Genomic DNA, 22,678 nt, shown 5'->3' with positions numbered 1-22,678 from the left:
TAGAATATATGCTAATAGGACAAAATTGAGGGTTTACAAATATTCCCCTCTTTGGTAGAGATCACGAGTGTTGGGAATGTGAGTAAAAATACGAATAATGAGTGGAACAAAGTGAACTATATCGAATAACTAAGAAAAAACCAAAAAATTTGTCCTAGCACATGATGCAATAAATTCCAAGATAAAATACAAGGAAAGAAATACTCTAAATAAGAGGTTTATAGGAAGTGACTCTAAGCACCTATGAAAAACATGGTTCTGAATGCTTATGCAAATGGTGGCTTTGAATGCCTATGCAAATGGTGGCTTTGAATGCCTATGCAAATGGTGGCTCTGAACGCCTATGCAAATGATGGCTCTGAACGCCTATGAAAATGGTGGCTCTAAATGCCTATGCAAATGGTAGCTTTGAACGCCTATGAAAATAATGGCTCTAAACGCCTATGAAAATGATGGCTCTGAAAGCCTATGGAAATGATGGCTCTGAACGCCTATGGAAATGGTGGTGTCTTTGAATGCCAATGAAAATGGTGGCTCTCTATGCCTATGCAAATGGTGGCTCTGAACGCCTATGGAAATGATGGCTTTGAACGCCTATGCAAATGATGGCTCTGAACGCCTATAAAAATGATGGCTCTGAACGCCTATGGAAATGATGACTCTGAATGCCTATGCAATCATTTCTAATCAAATTGTGTAAGTTTTGGTGTTTTTGTTAGTAATTTGATCAGCAAAGCAATCCAAGATTGAGGAGAGTTCTTTGGAATCCATGGCAAAGCAATGGAAAGCTTAGAAACATGAAGAACCGAAGCTTTGAAGTCCTTTGCCATAAGCAAATCTGGAATGCAAGGAGGGGAAGCAAAGAGAAATCTAACATGAAGCATTCTAGATGACAGTCGTGTCAGCCACTTTTGGAGCACTTCCTGGATTTCAATTTATGCATGATATATGTCGTTTCGAAGCTCAGGAAGTCAACAATCCAATGAAATGGTGCACGATTCGGAGTTGAAATGAAGGAGTTACAGCCATTGGAAGCCAATCACTCCAAGCTGAAGGAAGATTTTGCACAGCTGCGAAATCAGCCTTGGGCTGCGAAAATAATGTCCTTTTGCTGCGAAATTTCGCAGCCCTCTTGCACGCACAGCTGCAGTGTTCTCCTGAAGCTTCCCGATATTTGCGACTGACATTTTGAGATATTTTGCTTTAGATATTTGATGTCTAAATCCCCAAACTCTCCTTGTAACCCACCTATCATAGGATTCCTTAGTCTTTAAGTAAGAACAAAGGGTGAATAACCTCTTATATATAGTTTGTAATTTTCTTTACAAAAATCAATCTCGGGAGCTTGTTCTCAGAGACAATCATCATGTAATCGGCGGAAGGAAGAAATATATTTTACAGAGCACTTGCTCTGTTTTTCCTTCATATATATTTTTGTTTTCTTGTTATTTTTCTTTCTAGCCAATCAAACTCTAAGGATTTTTCCTCAGAGGATGAGAGGCTAGGCTCTTCGTCTCTTGGAGTGAAGAAAGCTGGGTAAGTTTCCTCATGCATAAATTGGAAGTTTTGTTGTTTTAGTTTTTAATGAAGAGAAAGTGTGACCCGTTAATGGTTTTTATCTTTTTAGTTAACTTAAAACGCCTTTAAATCACCTGGGCCAACACTTGGTAAGGCAAGTGATCTCCGTCCATTGAGATGCACTAGTTTATCTCTTGCGAGCCTTTGGGAGGTGGTTTGAAGGTAGGATTTTCTAGAATAGCCAACACTTGGTAAGCTTTTGGACTCTTAGGAGACATCCATTAGTTATCTCTTGCGAGCTTTTGACGGGTAATCCAAGGTTAAAGATCACCTTGAATGGAAAATGCTAGGTGAGAGGCACGGGCCATTGCAAGATGCATCAGTGAGAGGGATTTAGTGTTTGAACCCATTAAGGGGAAACATCTGTACCACACCGGTTAGAGAATTAACTATATGTTAATTCTCTAATGCGAGGAAAAGAAGCAAGTGACCGGAACTCTCCTTTTTGTATGAAGAACCTGAACCTAGTGATCTGAAACTCCAAGAAACACTTTTCTTTGTAATTAAAATCAGTTACTATTTTTGGTTAGCTTAAAACCAACCTTTTCAACCAAAGTTTATGTTTTCTTTTAAAGCTAACCTTGAAATGAAAAGGCACCAATTCAACTTTGAATTAATATCAATTGTGGAGTGAAAACCCATCCCAGTGAACGACCCTAGAGCCACTATGCTATGCTAGCTAAGGCTATCCTAGTACATGGTGTAATAGGTTATAAATTTTGTTCATTACTCCCTTTTGAGGACCACAATCAAGGGACACCTGCTGGACACGTATCAAATGGCACCACTGTTAGGGACCATTGAGAAGACATGAATTAGTTGAGACACCAATTGGGAACGAATCAAATGGCGCCGTTGCCGGGGATGGTGCCACTTTATAGTGATATCACCTTTTCTAGAGTACTTGTGCTCTTTATCACAAGTTTGGTGACTTTTCTTTTCTTTTTATTTGTTTATTTTTCTTTGTTCATATTTTAGTATACCTTTTATTAAGTTTTTAGTTTACCTTAATTTTTTTCTTTGAATTGTTTTTCTTTTGTTTTCTCTATTTTTAATTCTCAAATTGCTAGTTGTGCATGTCATATTGAATACGAGATAGCAGAGGAAGCCATGAACTTCATAAGTTATGTGGCTGAAGTTTCAAGAGGATGGGATGAACCAAATGCTAGAGATATGGAAAGAATGGCGTCTCAACCTAATGCTAAGGGTGAGATGTATACTTTGAATGACGACATAGACATGAAGGCAAAGATTGCAGCTATGGCAAGGAGATTGGAAGAGCTAGAAATGAAGAAGATGCAAGAAGTGCAAGCCATCTCTCAGACACCATTGCAACCTATGCCCTGTTCCATTTGTCTATCTTATGAGCACTTGGTGGATGAGTGTCCTACCATTCCAGTGACGAGAGAAATGTTTGGTGATTGCAACACCTACAATTCCAATTAGAGGAACCATCCAAATTTCCCTTGGAAGCCACAGCCACCTCAGTACAAGTAACTTGCTCAAGCACTTCCGCAAGCCTCGAACCTTGAACAAGCTATGGTGAATCTTAGCAAGGTCATGGGAGACTTTGTTGGAGCTCAGAAATCCATTAATGCTCAGCTCAGTCAAATGATTGACAGTGTAGAGAGTTCATTGAATAAAATGATGGATGGAATGCAAAGTGATCTATCTCAGAAGATAGATAATCTCCAATATTCAATCTCAAGGTTTGCCAACCTCAACACAGTGCAAGAAAAAGGAAACTTTCCTTCTCAACCTCATCAAAATCAAAAGAGTATCCATGAAATGGAGGCTAAGGAGGGAGAATCTTCACAAAAGAGGGAAGTCAAAGAAGTGATCACTTTAAGGAGTGGTAAAGAGGTTGATCTGCCCACATCCAAGCTACAACATATGGTAGAAAGTGAAACAGAGAAAGAAAAGAGGGAGGAAATCAAAGGAAAGAAAAAGGGGAAAAGGATAGAGAAAGATGGCTATGATGTTAATGTACAAGGAGAACCACAGAGGATAGTCATTAAGGAAGAAATGATGAAGCACATGTCTCCACTTTTCCCCCAAGCTTTGTATGGAAAAATCATACTGAGCAAGCCCCAAGTGAGAGATGTAAACTTCATATGGGATCCGGGCAAGCTAAATCAGGATCAAATTTTTTGATGGACTTAGTCTTTTTAAAGACTAGCTAGTCCATACCTTTTTGTTTTATTTATTACTTGTTTTAATTTTGATTTCAATGCTTTAATTTTAATTTGTTTTGATGTAACATAGGTTTTTGGATGATCAAAATCAAGAGGAATGTCAAAAGAGTTGAAAGAAGGAAGTTGGGAATCAAGAGGAGCTCAAAAGCAAGGAGAGAGCATGGCCTGCGAAATTTCGCAGCCTAAAGTGAGCCGCTGCGAAAATCGCCTCCCACTGCGAAATGGTTTCGCAGTCGCCCATCCTCCTCTGCGAAAATTTTCGCAGCTACGAAGAGGCCCCTTGGCACACGAGTGCCATTTCGCAGCCAAGTACACCTGTTTCGCAGCTGCGAAACCTCCACGCCTTGAAGATCCTCCATTTCGCAACCGAGACGCCATTTGGAAGGGTGTTTCGTAGCTGCGAAACCACCCTTTGGCACACGAGTGCCATTTTGCAGCCCCATACACTCATTTCGCAGCTGCGAAATGGTTGCGAAATCTCCATGCCTTAAAATCCTTCAGCGTGCACACCATGAATGGAAATGTCACAGCCGCACCCCCATTTCGGAAACTGTTGGACACATTTTGATCACTTCCTGAAATTCATTTCATGCATACCATATTTCGTTTCAAAGCTCAGGAAGTCAGGAATCTAGAGCTTCAAACGGTGTTCGATTTGGAGTTGAAACGAAGAAGTTATGGCCGTTTGAAGAAGACCATGCAAACCATGAGCGGAAATGTTGCAGCCGCACCCCTGTTGGACACATTTTGGAGCACTTCCTGGAGCTCAAATTATGCATACTATATTTCGTTTCAAATCTAGGGAAGTCAGGAGTCCAGAGCTTCAAACGGTGCTCAATTTGGAGTTGAAACGAAGAAGTTATGGCCGTTTGAAGACTACTGTGCAAACCATGAGCGGAAATGTCGCACCTCCATTTCGCAACTGTTGGACCCATTTTTGAGCACTTAATGGAGCTCAAATTATGCATACTATATGTTGTTTCAAATCTCAGGAAGTCAGGAGTCCAATGCTTCAAACGGTACACGATTTGGAGTTGAAACGAAGAAGTTATGGCCATTTGAAGACGAACCACGCAAAGCACCAGCGGGAATTTCGCAGCCACGCCCCCATTTCGAAGGGTGTTTCGCAGCTGCGAAACCACCCCTTGGCACACGAGTGCCACTTCGCAGCGCCGTACGCCCATTTTGCAGCTGTGAAATGGGCTGCGAAAATCCCTCTCCTCTACAAAATCCTCCCCCCGCTGCGGAAACGATCTCCAAGCTTCAAAAATGGGATGCGATCTTCTTTTTTATGTTTCTTTTTTCCTTTTGGCTTCGAAATGGCTACAAAATGATCTCCAAGCTTCAAAATGGCTACAAAATGATCTCTAAGCTTCAAAATGGCTGTGAAAATGTTTCTATTTTCTCCATGGGCTGCGAAAATGTTTTTCTTTTTTCCCTTTGGCTGCAAGATGATCTCTAAGCTATGAAATGACCTCTAGGCTATAAAAATGACTTGCAAAATGAAGGGAGGTTTGCAAAAATACCTTACGAAGCCAAGGGAAGTTGTGAAAATGCCAATAGAGCCTCGCAACCATGCATGAAGAGGAGAGCCCCATGCACCCTGAGATCACACACGAAGCCTCTCACTCTATTTCTTACCTCCTAAAACCATCAAAGCCCATAGCTCCAACTGAGAGCTCTAGTTGAGGAGACTATGTATCTAAGGAGACTACCAGAACAGAGGTCAAATTCCTGATCCAACCCACTCAAGAGGCCACCACAGATGCATCAGCTCCACAAGACTCTACCATTACTTGATCATCTCTTCATGTTTTGTATTTACATATTAGTATAAATAATTCCATATTTTGATGTCTTATATTCTAGGATTGGATGTATTACTGATGATACATCATATATAGACATAATTTTTTGTTAAGCTTGGCATTTTTCTATTTCCTCTACTCACTAACTCTTTTGTTTTTTTTGAAACATGTAGTTTCTCCTATATGACTTAGACTCCATGTCACTCAGGAGGTATTACTTCCTCCCTATTTTTCAATCGCTTTTGTCACATTGAGGACAATGTTCAGCTTGGTTGGGGGAAGAGTTGAGGAAGGAAGTATTGTTAATAATGCTAAGTTATTTTGGTAATTTAGTTGCTTTTTGCTTAATTTTAAATTTTTTTAAAGTTTTTAATCTACTCTCCATGGGTATTAAGGAAAAATTTTCAAACTAAAATGGGAGAAATTGAATTTTTGTTTTTCACTTGACTTAGAGTTTGTATTATGCTTACTAAAGTTGATGAATTGTTGAAACTTATATTGAATTCAACCTTAGTTCTTCCACTTTAAGCTATTCACACACTGTGCACAATAGGTTCCGATTATAGGATGAAAAACTATTTCCCTCTTAACTTAGGAAAATTTTAGACTTGGTACCTTTGACCTCATTTTAATAGTGTTGGGACACCTTATAAAAGGCCAATGAGTCTTTGAAGAAAAGAAAGAAAGAAAGAAAAATGTTTGCTTTCCTTGAAACCTGAGCAAGGTCTGAGGGGTATATGGTGAAAATCTTTAAAACCTGGTGCCCTAAGCCTTCATTGGTTGGGAGTCACCGACCTCAATGCTCGTTACAAGGGTGAATAGATGGAGTTTAACATTCTGTAGGTGCTTGGGTATTAAAATTCATTCTCAAAAGTTCGGGGTAAAATCCGAGGAGTTAGTGGTTGAAAGATCCTTAAAACTTGATGCCCTAAACCTTAATTGGTTGGGAGTCATCGATGGACCCCCGTTACATGGACAATTTAGAAAAGAATACCTTTAAGCCTTGTACTCCCACAATGAAAAAAATTGTGAAACAAGAGGTGTGTTCCTAGCCTATTGGAGGTTGATCAGTTTGCTAAGCTTTGAAAAAGAACTAGGTTAGGGGGAGAGATTAGTTCAACATACTATATTCGGAAACTAATAAATAACACTTAGATTTTTGTGGAAGAGTAAGGTTTGACCCTTTGGGAGTGGAAACTCTTTTAAAGCTCAAATTTGCATAATGCCTTCTCTTTAAGAATTGTGATTAGACAAGTTATTTGATAACTCTTGTTGAAGTTTGAGTTTTATTTCTTTAATGTTCCATTTGAGAGTTAGATCATCATGCCACTTGAAAATTGTTTTTTGATCAGCATGATGTTGTAAATTATAGTACTGTTTATTTTTATTTTTCTCTCCTTCATTGCTAAGGGACTAGCAATATGTTGGTTGGGGGGAGTGATTACTACTCAAAAAGTTCTATTTCAAAGCTTGTAATTAACTCTTTTAAACATTTTTGAGTAGTAGTTATTACCTTTTAACCCAATTAACATATTAAGGACCTTTGCAATCATTTCTAATCAAATTGTGTAAGTTTCGGTGTTTTTGTTAGTAATTTGATCACCAAAGGAATCCAAGATTGAGGAGAGTTCTTTGGAATCCATGGAAAAGCAATGGAAAGCTCAGAAACATGAAGAACCGAAGCTTTGAAGTCCTTTGCCATAAGCAAATCCGGAATGCAAGGAGGGGAAGCAAAGAGAAATCTAACATGAAGCATTCTAGATGACAGTGGTGTCAGCCACTTTTGGAGCACTTCCTGGAGTTCAATTTATGCATGCTATATGTCGTTTCGAAGCTCAGGAAGTCAACAATCCAATGCTTCAAATGGTGCACAATTCGGAGTTGAAATGAAGGAGTTACATCCATTGGAAGCCGATCACTCCAAGCTGAAGGAAGATTTTGCACGGCTGCGAAATCAGCCTTGGGCTGCGAAAATGATGTCCTTTTGCTGCGAAATTTCACAGCCCTCTTGCACGCACAGCTGCGGTGTTCTCCTGAAGCTTCCCGATATTTGCGACCGACATTTTGAGATATTTTGCTTTAGATATTTGATGTCTAAATCCCCAAACTCTCCTTGTAACCCACCTATCATAGGATTCCTTAGTCTTTAAGTAAGAACAAAGGATAAATAACCTCTTATATATAGTTTGTAATTTTCTTTACAAAAATCAATCTCGGGAGCTTGTTCTTAGAGACAATCATCATGTAATCGGCGGAAGGAAGAAATATATTTTACAGAGCACTTGCTCTGTTTTTCCTTCATATATATTTTTGTTTTCTTGTTATTTTTCTTTCTAGCCAATCAAATTCTAAGGATTTTTCCTCAGAGGATGAGAGGCTAGGCTCTTCGTCTCTTGGAGTGAAGAAATCTGGGTAAGTTTTCTCATGCATAAATTGGAAGTTTTGTTGTTTTAGTTTTTAATGAAGAGAAAGTGTGACCCGTTAATGGTTTTTATCTTTTTAGTTAACTTAAAACGCCTTTAAATCACCTGGGCCAACACTTGGTAAGGCAAGTGATCTCCGTCCATTGAGATGCACTAGTTTATCTCTTGCGAGCCTTTGGGAGGTGGTTTGAAGGTAGGATTTTCTAGAATAACCAATACTTGGTAAGCTTTTGGACTCTTAGGAGACATCCATTAGTTATCTCTTGCGAGCTTTTGACGGGTAATCCAAGGTTAAAGATCACCTTAAATGGCAAATGCTAGGTGAGAGGCACGAGCCATTGCAAGATGCATCAGTGAGAGGGATTTAGTGTTTGAACCCATTAAGGGGAAACATCTGTACCACACCGGTTAGAGAATTAACTATATGTTAATTCTCTAATGCGAGGAAAAGAAACAAGTGACCGGAACTCTCCTTTTTGTATGAGGAACCTGAGCCTAGTGATCTGAAACTCCAAGAAACACTTTTCTTTGTAATTAAAATCAGTTACTATTTTTGGTTAGCTTAAAACCAACCTTTTGAACCAAAGTTTATGTTTTCTTTTAAAGCTAACCTTGAAATGAAAAGACACTAATTCAACTTTGAATTAATATCAATTGTGGAGTGAAAACCCATCCCAGTGAACGACCCTAGAGCCACTATGCTATGCTAGCTAAGGCTATCCTAGTACATGGTGTAATAGGTTATAAATTTTGTTCATTACTCCCTTCTGAGGACCATAATCAAGGGACACCGGCTGGACACGTATCAAATGGCACCACTGTTACGGACCATTGAGATGACATGAATCAGCTGAGACACCAATTGGGAATGAATCAATGGGAATGATGGCTCTGAATGCCTATGCAAATGATGGCTCTGTACGGCTATGAAAATGATGGCGGCTTTGAACGCCTATGTAAATGGTGGCTCTAAACACCTATGCAAACGGTGGCTTTAAACACCTATGGAAATGATGGCTTTGAACGCTTATGAAAATGATGGTTGTGAATGCCTATGCAAATGATGGCTTTGAACGCCTATGCAAATGATGGCTCTGAATGCCTATGAAAACTATTGGGGCTTTGAACGCCTATGCAAATGGTGGCTCTGAACGCATATGCAAGTGATGGCTCTGAACGTCTATGGATGTGGTGGCTCTGAACGCCTATGCAAATGATGGTTATGAACTCCTATGCAAATGGTGAAGAAAAATTTGATAATCTCTACACTGGGGATATGCCTCAATATCAAAGGTGCATTAAGCTGCTAAAATGTTGAAAGAAACAAGCAGCTGCAAATATCATAATGAGAAAGAAACAACACATCATGATGAAGGTCTTAAGAAGTATAAACTGAAATCTCTTCATATCTCAAATAAATTGCTTCTCAACTAATCTCAAACATAAAGCTCAACAGATGTGCATCACAGTTTGGCAAAAGAATGATAATGGTGAAAACAAATCGTCTCATTCCATCGATGCTCTCTGGGTGAAATATGATGTGATTTATCTAAGTCCTAAGCAAAGTCATATGTAGCTAATCACAATATCATAAATCATGAAAAACCTGAAGAATGTGCTTAAATCAGGAGACAAACTACCTATAAAAGCAATAACTAATCATAGAGATATCAACCCCTGTGTAGAATAGGGAATCATAACTACAAAGCATAAAACTATCCATCTTATCCAAGTGGAGAATATGCCCCAATGTAATAGATGATTTTCACATGAAGTAAGTAATCAATACGGACCATCTACCCATGCACTACTACTCAAATCAGTTCTCCTCAATGAGAGGGGGGTATGCCCCTGTATGGCACCTAATGAGCAAATCTCAGGAGGAATGAACAACATCAATTATCCATTTGTGCATCCAACAATCACACAAACCTTAGCATCCCAAGGAAAAGATAACACATTCATATAATGATGACCCAAAGTACTAGGCCAAGATGTAACAAAGTAGATGCATAGCATATGACAAAGGTCTATCATTACCAACCAAGCATCTCTACAAATCATGAATGTGGGAGTCGTACAAACCAATGACAACTAGGAAAAAATCCCATGATGAGGGTAATATGCCCCAATATAGGCATATGGTGTGTCCAAGAGACGGAACTGATATCACCAACCGAATACTATCTCCATACTCAGGTTCTGCCAAACATCATTAGACTAAGAAAAAGAGGAACCAAATGTCACTCAAAGCATCTTCCATAAGGGAAAGCACAACAACACCCATATTTCAACCAATTGTTAAAACCTACCCAACTGGCGACTGTCAAAGATAACATCTAATCTCATGGCATTAGGATGGTCTTACAAAATGGACCGTAATGTAGGCTTAGGGTAATAGAGTGAAAGAAATGAAAGGAAACTAAGCTCAAGTACCCAATGATCAAACCCAATACCCTCGTGTATAAGATCTAATGTGTAGAATAATCTCGTAAGCAAACTAACTCGATCGCAAAAATGGAAATGTCAATGATGAAATATAAGAGAAAAGAAAAGAAATGGTCAGGTTGTTAATGCAGTATGCAATGGATATGGAGAGGCTAATAAATCAAAGACAAGTATCAATGTAAGAAAGGAATAAATATGGAACGACCAGAAAGAAAAGAGATGATGGGAAATGAATAAGAAAAGTGAGAAGATGCAAAGAATGATGACCAACTCATATTAGTGCAACCAAAGAAAATCATATCACCAAAGATGAAATGGTAGTGAAGACAGTGATCTGGAGACCCTAGTGATGGGTTACTAAATCCTCACACCCAATATATATCAACCCTGACCCATGAAGCAAAGGATCTCATAAAACTCTCACTAAACTGTAGTTACTCTGAAAACATAAGTATCACAAGGAGTGGATGTTCTCAAAAGGCTCACATACGAGCTTAATAATAGATAAATCAATGAACAATCCTCAAATATCAATGAATGCTCAATGGAATATGCTACCATAAACAAACTTATCGTTGTACTTTTTTTATTATATAGAATACTGGTATCAACAAATCAAAACTCCACTGAGCAAATAATAGAAATGAATAAACTCTCCTCAATCAACAATGAAAATATGAATAATACACAAACCTTAGAAGTATGTCGACCCTAATTACTGACATGTATATAAAACCCCAACCCTGAGGTCACCTCTCAAGCTAAGGTATCAAGATCAAAGTCGACGGGTGGAATGAAGGGTGTGACATGACTACCTTGATGCACTCAAAATGTGAAAAGTCATCGATTAGAGGAAATAATGAGAATGAGACGAAGCAAGAGAAGTCAAGCATGGAAATATATAGAAAAGGAACAATAATAAAACATAATAGAAGTGGAATAGTAAAAGGATGGTAACAAGAAAAATGAAAATAGATCAAAAAGTTGAAACTCACAAGACTATCCAAGTAAAACATGCATACACAACCAAGGGCCCTTACCCAGGTGATGAAAAGTAAGCAGAGTTATAGGAAAGGAAGGTTATAATGTGCTTTTAAGGCTCAAGGGGCTAGCAATGGGTTGTATGTGAAATGGGTGTGATAAGATATAAGGCTAAACGAAACGAAATAAGCAGAGTTATAAGAAAGGAAGGTTATAATGAACTTTTAAGGCTCAAGGGGCTAGCAATGGGTTGTATGTGAAATGGGTGTGATAAGATATAAGGCTAAACGAAACGATGGTCACCCATCCTTCGACCATGATCTTAAACGTAATACTTCTTCAACTGATCCATGTTGGTTGGCTCTAAAAATTGGTTTCCATCTAGGTCAGTCAACCATGCAGCCCTTTCCAAAGTTAGCTCTCAAATAACATAAGGTCCACTCCAACTAGGTCTGAACTTCCCCCTAGGGTCTCCAGTCAAACCTCTTAGCATCCTCAAAACCAAATCTTCTTTCTGTAATGGTCTAAGTTTAACATGTTTCTTGAAGGCACGAGCCATTTTTCTCTAATACGTTTGAACATGATCCGCTGCTCTCAATTTCCTCTCATCTAAAAGGTTAAGCTGATCAAATTGTGCTTGAGCCCATTCTATCTCATAAATATGTTGCTCAAGGGCCACTCTCAATGAACCTATTTCTATCTCAACGAACAAGACAACCTCCATACCATACATCAGGGAGTAAGGTGTATCTCTTGTAGAAATGCAAAAAGAAGTATGGTATGCCCATAAAGCAAAAGGAAGCTTCTCTGACTCGAGAAGTCTCAACCATCTTTCTCATAGTCCTTTTTATATTCTTATTTGTAGCCTCTACAACTCTTTTTGTTTGTGGCCTGTATACAGATGATCTATGATGTTGGATGCCCTATTTTTGCAACAAAGTTTCAACTTCAGCTCTAAAGTGTGCTCCCCTATCTTAAATCAACTCATGAGGAACTCCATAATGGCAGATAATATGTGACCTGATGAAATTAGCAACTTTAGCAGATGTCAACTTTGCATATGATGCAACCTCTACCCACTTAGTAAAATAATCTATGGCTACTAAGATGAACTCATGGCCATTGGAAGATTTCGGCGAGATCTTTCCAATGATATCAGTACCCCATACTGAGAATGGTCATGGTGATGTCAAAGCATGCAACTCTGATGGTGGTACATGAATAAGATCTCCATGCATCTGACACTCTAAGCATCTCTGAACAAATTGGAAACAATTTGTCTCCACGGTCAACCAAAAATAGTCAGTCCTCATGATCTTAAAGGCTAACATGTGTCCACCCATATGCAGACCACAAACTCCTGCATGAACCTCTCTCATCACTTGATGATTTGTCCCCGATTGGTGTACTATTTGATTCAGTCCTCAGACGAGAGTTATTAACAAAATTTATAAACCTAATTCACCATACACTAGGGTAGCATAGCTAGCATAATGTAGTGGTTCTAAGATCGTCCACAGAGATGGGTTTTCATATTACAAGTGATATTAGTTAAAGTACTGAAATGGTGTTTTTTCTTTTATGAGTTAGCTTTAAAAGAAAACATAATTTTGATTGAAAAGGTTTGGTTTTAAGTTAACCAAAAATAGTAACTGAGATTAATTACAAAGAAAAGGTTTCTTAAGTTTTAGGTCACTAGGTTTAGGTTCCTTAAACAAAAAGGGGAGATTCTAGATCTTTTCCTCGCGTTGGGAATAATAACATAAAGAATGGTTATCTCCCGAACCGGTGTGTATTTAGCAACCAAGATTTGATCCCACTGGTTCATGAAAAACTACAGTTGCTTCCCATTAATGGTTTCAAACACTAAAGACCTCTCACTGTGAATCATCTTTCAATGGTTCGTACACGATAACTAATAGACATCCATGGATTCCATGGAGCTCGAAAAGCTTACCAAGTATTGGCCATTCAAGGTGATCCTAACCTTGGATTACTCTTCAAAGGCTCGTAAGAGATAACTAATGGATCTCCAGGGAGTCCGAAAAGCTTACCAAGTATTGGCCATTCTAGGCAATCCTACCTTTAAACCACCTCCTAGAGGCTCGTAAGAGATAACTAATGGATCTTTAGGGAGTCCGAAAAGCTTACCAAGTATTGGCCCAAGTGATTTTAAGGGATTTTAAGTTAAACCTTAAAATAAAAACCATTAACAGGTAACAACTTTTCTCATTTAAAGCAAGGAAAACTCCCACTTTTGTATCCGGATCCCTTAACTAGCTTTCTTCAGTCTAAGAAACGAAAACCTAGCCACTCATCCTCTGAGAAAACATCCTCAGAGGTTGTTTGGCTAGAAAGAAAAAAAAAGCAAAATGAATAGGTAAGGCAGAGCAAAGCTCTGTGTATTTCTTATTAAAAGAATTTACAAGTGTTCTCTAGAATTTCTTCTGAGATATTGCAAAAGAGATATTTTAAGACATATATAGAGAGATATTTTTAACCCCTCATTTAGATATCCTAAATATCTAAAAATATCTTTAGCTGATTACAAGGAGAAAATAGGTAATTGCACAAAATATCTCGAGATAAAAATCTAACGGAGTCAGTGCAAAAATATCTGAAAATTACACAGGAGGATTTTTGCAAGGCTTGCAAAATTTCACATAGGGTGCGAAATTCATTTTTCACATTCTTGCTCTCTGTCATGCAGCTTGTACTCCTTTTGGCATTTCGCATGCTATGCAAAATTGCGGGATGTTAGATTTCTTCTCGGATTCTCTTCCTTGCATACTTGATTGATTTGGCAAAGGCTACAAAGCTCTCTAAAACTTGGATTCTTCATGTGTTTGAGCCTCAACTTGCTTTGCCATGGACTATACAAAATTCTCCCTCATTCTTGGCTTGTTTTAATGATAAAAAAGCTATAAAAAACGCCAAAACTTGCTAAAAATTGATTAGAAACATTTGCAAGGGTCTTTAATGTGCCAATTGAGTTAAAAGGTAATAAATACTACTCAAAAGTGTTTAAAAGAGTTTATAACAAGCTATAAAAGAGCACGTTTTCAGTAGTAATCACTCCCCCCAACCGACATATTGCTAGTCCCTTAGCAATGAAGGAAAGAAAGAAAAGAAAAAAAAAAGACAGTAAAATAATTTACAAAATCATGTTAATCACTGTAAAAAATTGTCAAGTGGCATGATGTAAAGCATACTCTCTCATGGGACAAAACTCAACCTTCAACAAGAGTTTATCAAATATCTTGCTTGATCACAATTCATAAAGAGTAGGCATTGCATAACTTAAGCATCAAAAGAATTTCCATTCTCAAAGGGCCAAACCTTACTCTTCCAAAAAAATCTATATGTTAAGCTTATTAGTTTTCGAATATAATATGCTAAACTAATCTCTCCTCCCCAACCTAGTTCTTTCTCAAACTTTAGCAAACTGACCAACCTCCAATAGGCTAAGAACGCACCTCTTTTATTTCACAATTTTTTTCATTGTAGGAGTGCAATGCTAAAGGTATTGTTTCCTAAAGTGTCCATGTAATGGAGATCCATTGATGACTCCCAACCAATCAAGGTTTAGGGCATCAAGCTTTAAGAATTTTCGATCACTAACTCTTCAGATTTTACTCTAGACTTTTGAGAATGAAATTTACTACCCAAGCACCTACAATATGTTAAACTCCACCTATTCACCCTTGTAACGAGCATTGAGGTCAATGACTCCCAACTAATAAAGGTTTAGGGCACCAGGTTTTAAAGACTTTTGCCATATACCCCTTGGACCTTGCTCGGATTTCAAGGCAAGCGTAACACTTTGTTTTTTTTTTTTTTTTTTCAAAGGCTCGTTAGCCTTTTATAAGGTGCCCCCATACTATTAAAACAGGGTCAAAGGTACCAAGTCGAAATTTTCCTAAGTTCAGGGGTTGAGATAGTTTTTCATCTTATAATCGGAACCTAATGTGCACAGTGTGTGGTAAGATTAAAGTGGAAGAAATAAGGTTGAAATCAATAGGAGTTTCAATAATTCATCAACCTCAATATGCATAATACAAACTCTAAAATTCAAGTAAAAAGGTAAGAATTCAATTTCTCCCATTTCATTTTGAGACTTTTTCCTTAATAATCATGGAGAGTAGAGTAAAAACTTTAAAAATTATTAAAAATTTAAGAAAAAAGTACGAAATTAACAAAATAACCTAGCAAAATTACCAAAACTTCATTCCTTAACTCTTCCCCTAACCAAGATTAACATTGCCCTCAATGTGGCAAGAGCAATTGCAAATAAAGGGAGGAAGTGGTACCTCTCGAGTGACATAGAGTCTGAGTCGTATAGGAAAAACCACATGATTAAAAAAAACAAAAGAGTAATGAGTAGAGGAAATAGAAGAATGGAAAATATAATAAAAAATGATGTATATATATTACTTTGAGAAATTACAATGTTAGATATGATCATGTAATACATCCAATCCCAGAATATAAAACATCAAAACAAGTAATTATGTCTACTAATATAATAAGTAAATACAAGATAAAGAGATGATCAAGTAGTGGTAGGATCATGTGAAGATGATGGCTCTGTGGTGGCCTCCTGAGTGGGCTGGATCGGGACATCAGCTTTGGTGGTCTCCTCAACTGGAATAGTCTCCTCAGCTAGAGCTATGGGCTCGATGGTCCAGGAATATCAGGCTGAGGTGGTGGCAGAAGTCTCAGATGCCACTGAATTTGACGAAGGATAATAGTATGCTGGTCCTGTTGAGCACGCATGGCGGCCATCTACTGGAATAAAGCATTATGTGTAGTGGTCAGTGTCTGGAATGTATGTACCATGGCATGAAACTCTGTGGCAGAAATGGTGATGGACGCCTCAAATGTAGAAGGTGCATCCGGTGGAACAGCAGGAGTGGTAGGAGGAGAAGTATAAGTGGCCTCAGGCATAGGTGTTGCAGGGGCAGGTGGTACAGACTTTGTGGGAAGCTCATCCTACTGTGCCTGCTCAGCCTGTGGTGGCACTAGAGGTGCTAGCCTGGATGGGGCTCCTAGAGGTTCTGAATAGCTCGCTAACTGTGTCCATTTGTCGAGAGTGAAACGCTCTCGACAATGGTGGCGACGCTCAGTAGGATAGCCCATATACTCCAATATGTGACAGAGCAACCTCGGAAACAGTAGTGGAATCGTGTTGGCCCTCTGGAGCTTTTTCATGTGAACCTTCTCCTCAAAGTGGAGAAGAGAGGCCATAATCAAGTGATGTGGCTCAAAATAGAAGACCTCTGATATCCGAAATAAAGCGTCTAGGATAGCTCCTCGCCTCTACACTAAATGCTGAAGAGGAAAAAGGTTGGACTGCAGCAACACATCTACTAGGAGCATCCCAGGTGGAAGCTTCTTACGTAGAAGGACTGAATCTACAAAGGTCCTCCTGGATAAGATGTGGACCATGTCCCACTGAGATATAGGGGACCACTCCCGGAAATCTGCTGGATCTACTGGCTCTTTTGGAATATGTAGAGCCTCTGCAATGTGTCTAGCCTCAAGAATACCCTGGCGCCCATTAATGCTAAAGTGAATGGCAGTAGGACTCCAGTTGCCATGAGTAGTCATAGAATGATAAAAGTCTAGTGCCACTCCGGGGTAAAAGAACTCCGTATGAGTCATAAAGTGCTCGAGATGGTACCTCTAGAGCAGTCTAAGTGAATCCCGAAGCTCCTGCTGCTATCGCATGACCTTGAGGTCAAAATATAGCTCGAAATGGAATGGTTTGGCTCTACAATCTGAATTTCCCTCAATGGGCGACGCGGTGACCATATGCTGTTTGATGATGGCTTCCGGTGACATGTCAGAAGGATGCTGAGAATCGATAAGGGCCCGAGGATCAGACTGTGAAGGTTTAGATGACTCTCCAGGGCCTGAAGTCCTGACCCTCTTAGCTAGAGTGTGACATATTGAGCTCTCAGGACGCGAAGAAGTCATCCCGGGTGTAGTCGATGGTCTCCGCGTCTCGTATCTGCGCTGAGGAGGAATAAAGGGCACTCCATCCTCAAAATATGGAATGGTCGGGGTCTCGGGGGTCTGAGATGTCGAATCCTATAGAGAGGAGGCTCTTGGCCTCGGATTATGAGACAATGAAGAGTCGGTATGGCCTCCTCTAATCCGTGCCATATCAGAAATGGGGTGAGAGGCTTGGGTTTGCGTTCCACAAGTTTGGTACGGGTCACCTCTTCAAATGGGTAGGTGTGGGGCGTCCAATCTATGGAAGTTAGGGTGTCGCAAGGTGATGGAGGCTTTCACAATGGGCAGATGGGGTGTGCGAAATGAAATCAAGGCCTGGAGGGGTTTAAATGGACTTTTCAGTGATCGCTGGTTTTTACAAGGGTTGTTGGAATTCGCACAGGGTTTTCAAAATCTCTTTTGGGTTGCGAAATGGGTTCACACACCCTTTCTAATTTTCACAGGGTTTTGCAAAGCGTGTTCGCAAAGCATTTTCACAAAGCTGGGTGTGTGAAATTTTCGCATCCTTTACGAAATGATATTTGGGATTTTTGCAAGGTGTGCGAAATGCTCTATTTTTATGGTTTTTCCTCCATCAGAAAATTTTTAAGCTTTTTCCCATTTGTTTTAAAATCCACTTGCAATTGATCATCAAAAATTAAATTAAATCATAACAAAATAAAATTAAAGCAATAAATCACAATTAAAACAAGTACTAAATCAATAAAACTTTAAATCAACATTAAAACAAAAAAATATGGACTTAATGTCTTCCGACAAACGAAGTCCATCTAACCCCTTGTCTTGTTAAGCTTGATGTGGCTCAAGGAGGATGATTTCCTCCTTGTCTTGAGAAAAAGGCTCCACGAATGGCTTGTGACGATGGCCATTGACTTTGAAACTCCCGGTGCTGTTGGAATTGAGTAGTTCCACTACTCCATTTGAATGCACTTGTTGAATAGTAAAATGACCTATCCACCTTGACTTCAGCTTTCCCGGGAAGATATGGAGCTTAGAGTCATACAACAAGACTCTTTGTCCTTCTGGAATTCTTTGTGCGAGACTAACTAATCATGCCACCTATTCAATCTTTGTTTTGCAATGTTTGAATTATTGTAGGCGTCATTTCTCAGTTCCTCCATCTCATTAAGGTCTAAGAACCTCTTCATGTCGGCTATGCTCAAATCCATATTGAGGTTCTTGATTGCCCACCAAGCTTTGTATTCCACTTCCACGGGGAGATGGCATGCTTTGTCGTAGACTAGGCGATAAGGAGACATTCCAAGAATGGTCTTGTAAGCTGTTCTATATGCCCACAGTGAATCATGAAGCTTAACAGACCAATCTCTTCTGCTCGTATTCACCACCTTCATCAGTATGTTTTTTATCTCCCGATTTGCTAACTCAACTTGCCCAGAAGTCTGAGGGTGGTAAGGTGTAGCTACTTTATGCTTCACTTCGTACTTCGCTAAGAGAGTTTCGAACGGCTTGTTACAAAAATGAGTACCCCCATCACTGATTATGGCCTTGGGTACTCCAAATCTAGAGAAGATGTTCTCTTTAAGAAATTTGAGAACAACTCTGTGCTCATTGCTTTTACACGGGATCGCTTCAACCCATTTAGAAACATAATCTACTCTCACTAAGATGTAGGAGTACCTAAAGGACATAGGAAAAGGTCCCATGAAGTCAATGCCCCAAACATAAAAAATATCAACTATTAAAATGGGGTTCAAAGACATCATGTTCTTGCGTGTTAACTTCCCTAGCCTTTGGCATCTATCACAATTCCTGCACATGGTATGGACATCTTTGAAAAGTGCTGGCTAGCAGAAACCCAATTACAATACCTTCATAGTTGTATTTTGAGAAGCAAAGTGGCCTCCACATGTGCTTTCGTGGCAATGACTAAGGATCCCCTGTTGCTCTTGTTCAGGGATGCACTTCCGTATTATTTGATCCGCACAATATTTGAATAGAAATGACTCTTCCCAATAGTAGGCATGAATTTTTACAAAGAAATGCTTCTTATCTTGTGCTTTCCACTCACTTGGGACTTCTCCGATAACTAAATAGTTAGCAATATGAGCATACCAAGGAGCGACTTCCATCAACATGAGTGACTCCTCTGGAAAATCATCATTAAATGGCAAACTATGGGAATTATGTGCGATGGCTAGCCTTGATAGATGGTCGGCTACCATATTCTCCACTCCTTTCTTGTCTTTGATCTAAAGATTGAACTCTTGAAGCAAGAGAATCCATCTAATCAGCCTCGCTTTTGCATCCTACTTAGTCAGCAGATATTTCAAGGCTGAGTGATAAGTGAAAACCACAATGAAAGACCCCACCAAGTAAGCGCAAAATTTGTCTAAGGAAAAAACTATAGCCAACAATTCTTTCTCTATGGTTGTGTAGTTTCTTTGCGCTTCATTCAACGTTTTGCTCGCATAGTAGATCACATAGGGCTTTCCATCTTCTATTTGCCCAAGAATAGCTCCTATAGCAAAGTCACTAGCATTGCACATCACTTCAAAGGGAAATTGCCAGTTGGGAGCTCTCACTATTGGAGCGGTCGTCAGAAATAGCTTTAGTTCTTCAAAACTCCATTGACATTGATCATCCCATACGAATTTAGCATCCTTTACCAATAGTTCACAAAGAGGTCTTGCAAGTTTAGAGAAATCTTTGATAAACCTCCTATAGAACCCAGCATGGCCAAGGAATTGCCTTACTCCTTTGACAGTCGTTGGCGATGGCAACTTGACAATAAGTTCAACCTTTGCTTTATCCACTTCAATGCCTTGCTTTGATATTATATGCCCAAGGACAATCCCTTGGTGTACAATGAAATGACATTTCTCCCAGTTAAGTGATTCGTTCCCAATTGGTGTCTCAGCTGATTCATGTCCTCTCAATGGTCCCTCATGGTGGTGCCATTTGATTCGTGTCTAGTTGGTGTTTTTATTTTTGGTCCTCAAACGGGAGTAATCAACAAAATTTATAACATATTACACCATGTACTAGGATAGCCTCAGCTAGCATAGCATAGTGGCTTTAGGGTCGTTCACTGGGATGGGTTTTCACTTCACAATTAATATTAATCCAAAGCTGAATTGGTGCTTTTTCATTTCAAGGTTAGCTTAAGAAGAAAACATAAACTTTGGTTGAAAAAGGATTTGTTTTAAGCTAATTAAAAATAGTAACTGCTTTTAATTACAAAGAAAAGTGTTTCTTGGAGTTTCAGATCACTAGGCTTAGGTTCCTTATACAAAAAGGGAGTTCCGGTCACTTGTTTCTTTTCCTCGCATTGGGGATTTAACATATAGTTATTTCCCGAACTAGTGTGGTACAGATGCTTCCCCTTAATGGGTTCAAACACTAAATCCCTCTCACTGATTCATCTTGCGATGGCTCGTGCCTCTCACCTAGCACTTGTCATTCAAGGTGATCTTTAACCTTGTATTACCCGTCAAAAGCTCGCAAGAGATAACTAATGGATGTCTCCTTAGAGTCCAAAAGCTTACCAAGTGCTGGCTATTCTAGAAAATCCTACCTTCAAACCACCTCCCAAAGGCTCGCAAGACATAAACTAGTGCATCTCAATGGATGGAGATCACTTGCCTTACCAAGTGTTGGCCCAGGTGATTTTAAGGCGTTTTAAGTTAACTAAAAAGATAAAAACCATTAATGGGTCACACTTTCTTTTCATTAAAAGCCGAAACAACAAAACTTCCAATTTTTGCATGTGGAAACTTACCCGACTTTCTTCACTCCAAGAGACAAAGAGCCTAGCCACTCATCCTCTAAGGAAACATCCTCAGAGTTTGATTTGCTCGAAATAAAAATATTGAGAAAACAAAAATATGAAGGAAAAATAGAGCAAGTGCTCTGTAAAATATATTTCTTCCTCTCGTCGGATTACATATCTGATATATCATCTATCATGCCTGATTCTTTACATTGGTTCAAAGATATATATAGAGAAGATATTTTCTAAGAAATATCCCAATAATATCTTTGACTGATTATAAGGAGAAAATAGAAATTTACACAAAATATCTTGAGAAAAAATCTAACTGAGTCAGTTGCAAATATCTGAGATTGCACAGGTGGATTTTGCAAGGTGATTCACATGTTGAATTATCCTTTTTGTAAGTTTGAACTTTGGTTTTGCAACTTGGAGGTGATTTCACAACTTGAAGATGATTCCACAACTTGGAGATGATTTGCAACTTCATTCACAACTTGAAGGTGATTTCGCAACGTGGTTCACAGCTGCGAAGATGGAGGCATGGGCTGCGAAATGGCACTCGTGTGCCAAAGGTGGGTTTCGCAGCTCATTTCGCAACTGCGAAATGGGCTTTGGGCTGCGAAATTTCCGCACAGCTTGATGCAGTTGTCTTCAAACGGCCATAACTTTTTTGTTTCAACTCTGATTTGCACACCGTTTGAAGTGTTGGACTCCTGACTTCCCAAGCTTCAAAACAAGATATAGTATGAATGAAATGGATGCCAAAAAAAACTTGAAATATGTCCAACAGTTTTTGTCCTCTTGAATTCTTCATGTTAGATTTTTCTCTTTTTCCTCCTTGCATTCTTGATTGGCTTTGGCAAAGAACTAAAAAGCTCCAAAGCTTGAATTCTTCATGTAAATGAGCTTCCATTTTATTTGCCATGGATTATATAAAGCTCTCCCTCATCTTAGATTGCTTTGGTGATCAAAAAGCTATCAAAAACACCAAAACTTAACACAATTTGATTAGAAACGATTGCAAGGGTCCTTAACATGCCAATTGAGTTAAAAGGTAATAACTAATACTCAAAAATGTTTAAAAGAGTTAATTACAAGCTATAAAATAGCACTTTTTGAGTAGTAATCACTCCCCCTAACCAACATATTGCTAGTCCCTTAGCAATGAAGGAGAGAAAAATAAAAATAAAAAGTACTATAATTTACAACATCATGCTGATCAAAAAACAATTTTCAAGTGGCATGATGATCTAACTCTCACATAGAACACTAAAGAAATAAAACTCAAATTTCAACAAGAGTTATCAACTAACTTGTCCGATCACAATTCATAAAGAGAAGGCTTTATGCAAATTTAAGCTTTAAAAGGGTTTGCACTCCCAAAGGGTCAAACCTTACTCTTCCACAAAAATCTAAGTGTTATTTATTAGCTTCCGAATATAGTATGTTGAAATAATCTCTCCCACTAACCTAGTTTTTTTTCAAAGCTTAGCA

This window comes from Vitis riparia, chromosome 9 (assembly GCF_004353265.1).
Source record: "Vitis riparia cultivar Riparia Gloire de Montpellier isolate 1030 chromosome 9, EGFV_Vit.rip_1.0, whole genome shotgun sequence".
In the NCBI taxonomy this organism is placed as follows: Eukaryota; Viridiplantae; Streptophyta; class Magnoliopsida; order Vitales; family Vitaceae; genus Vitis; species Vitis riparia.
This window is presented reverse-complemented; position numbering follows the sequence as displayed.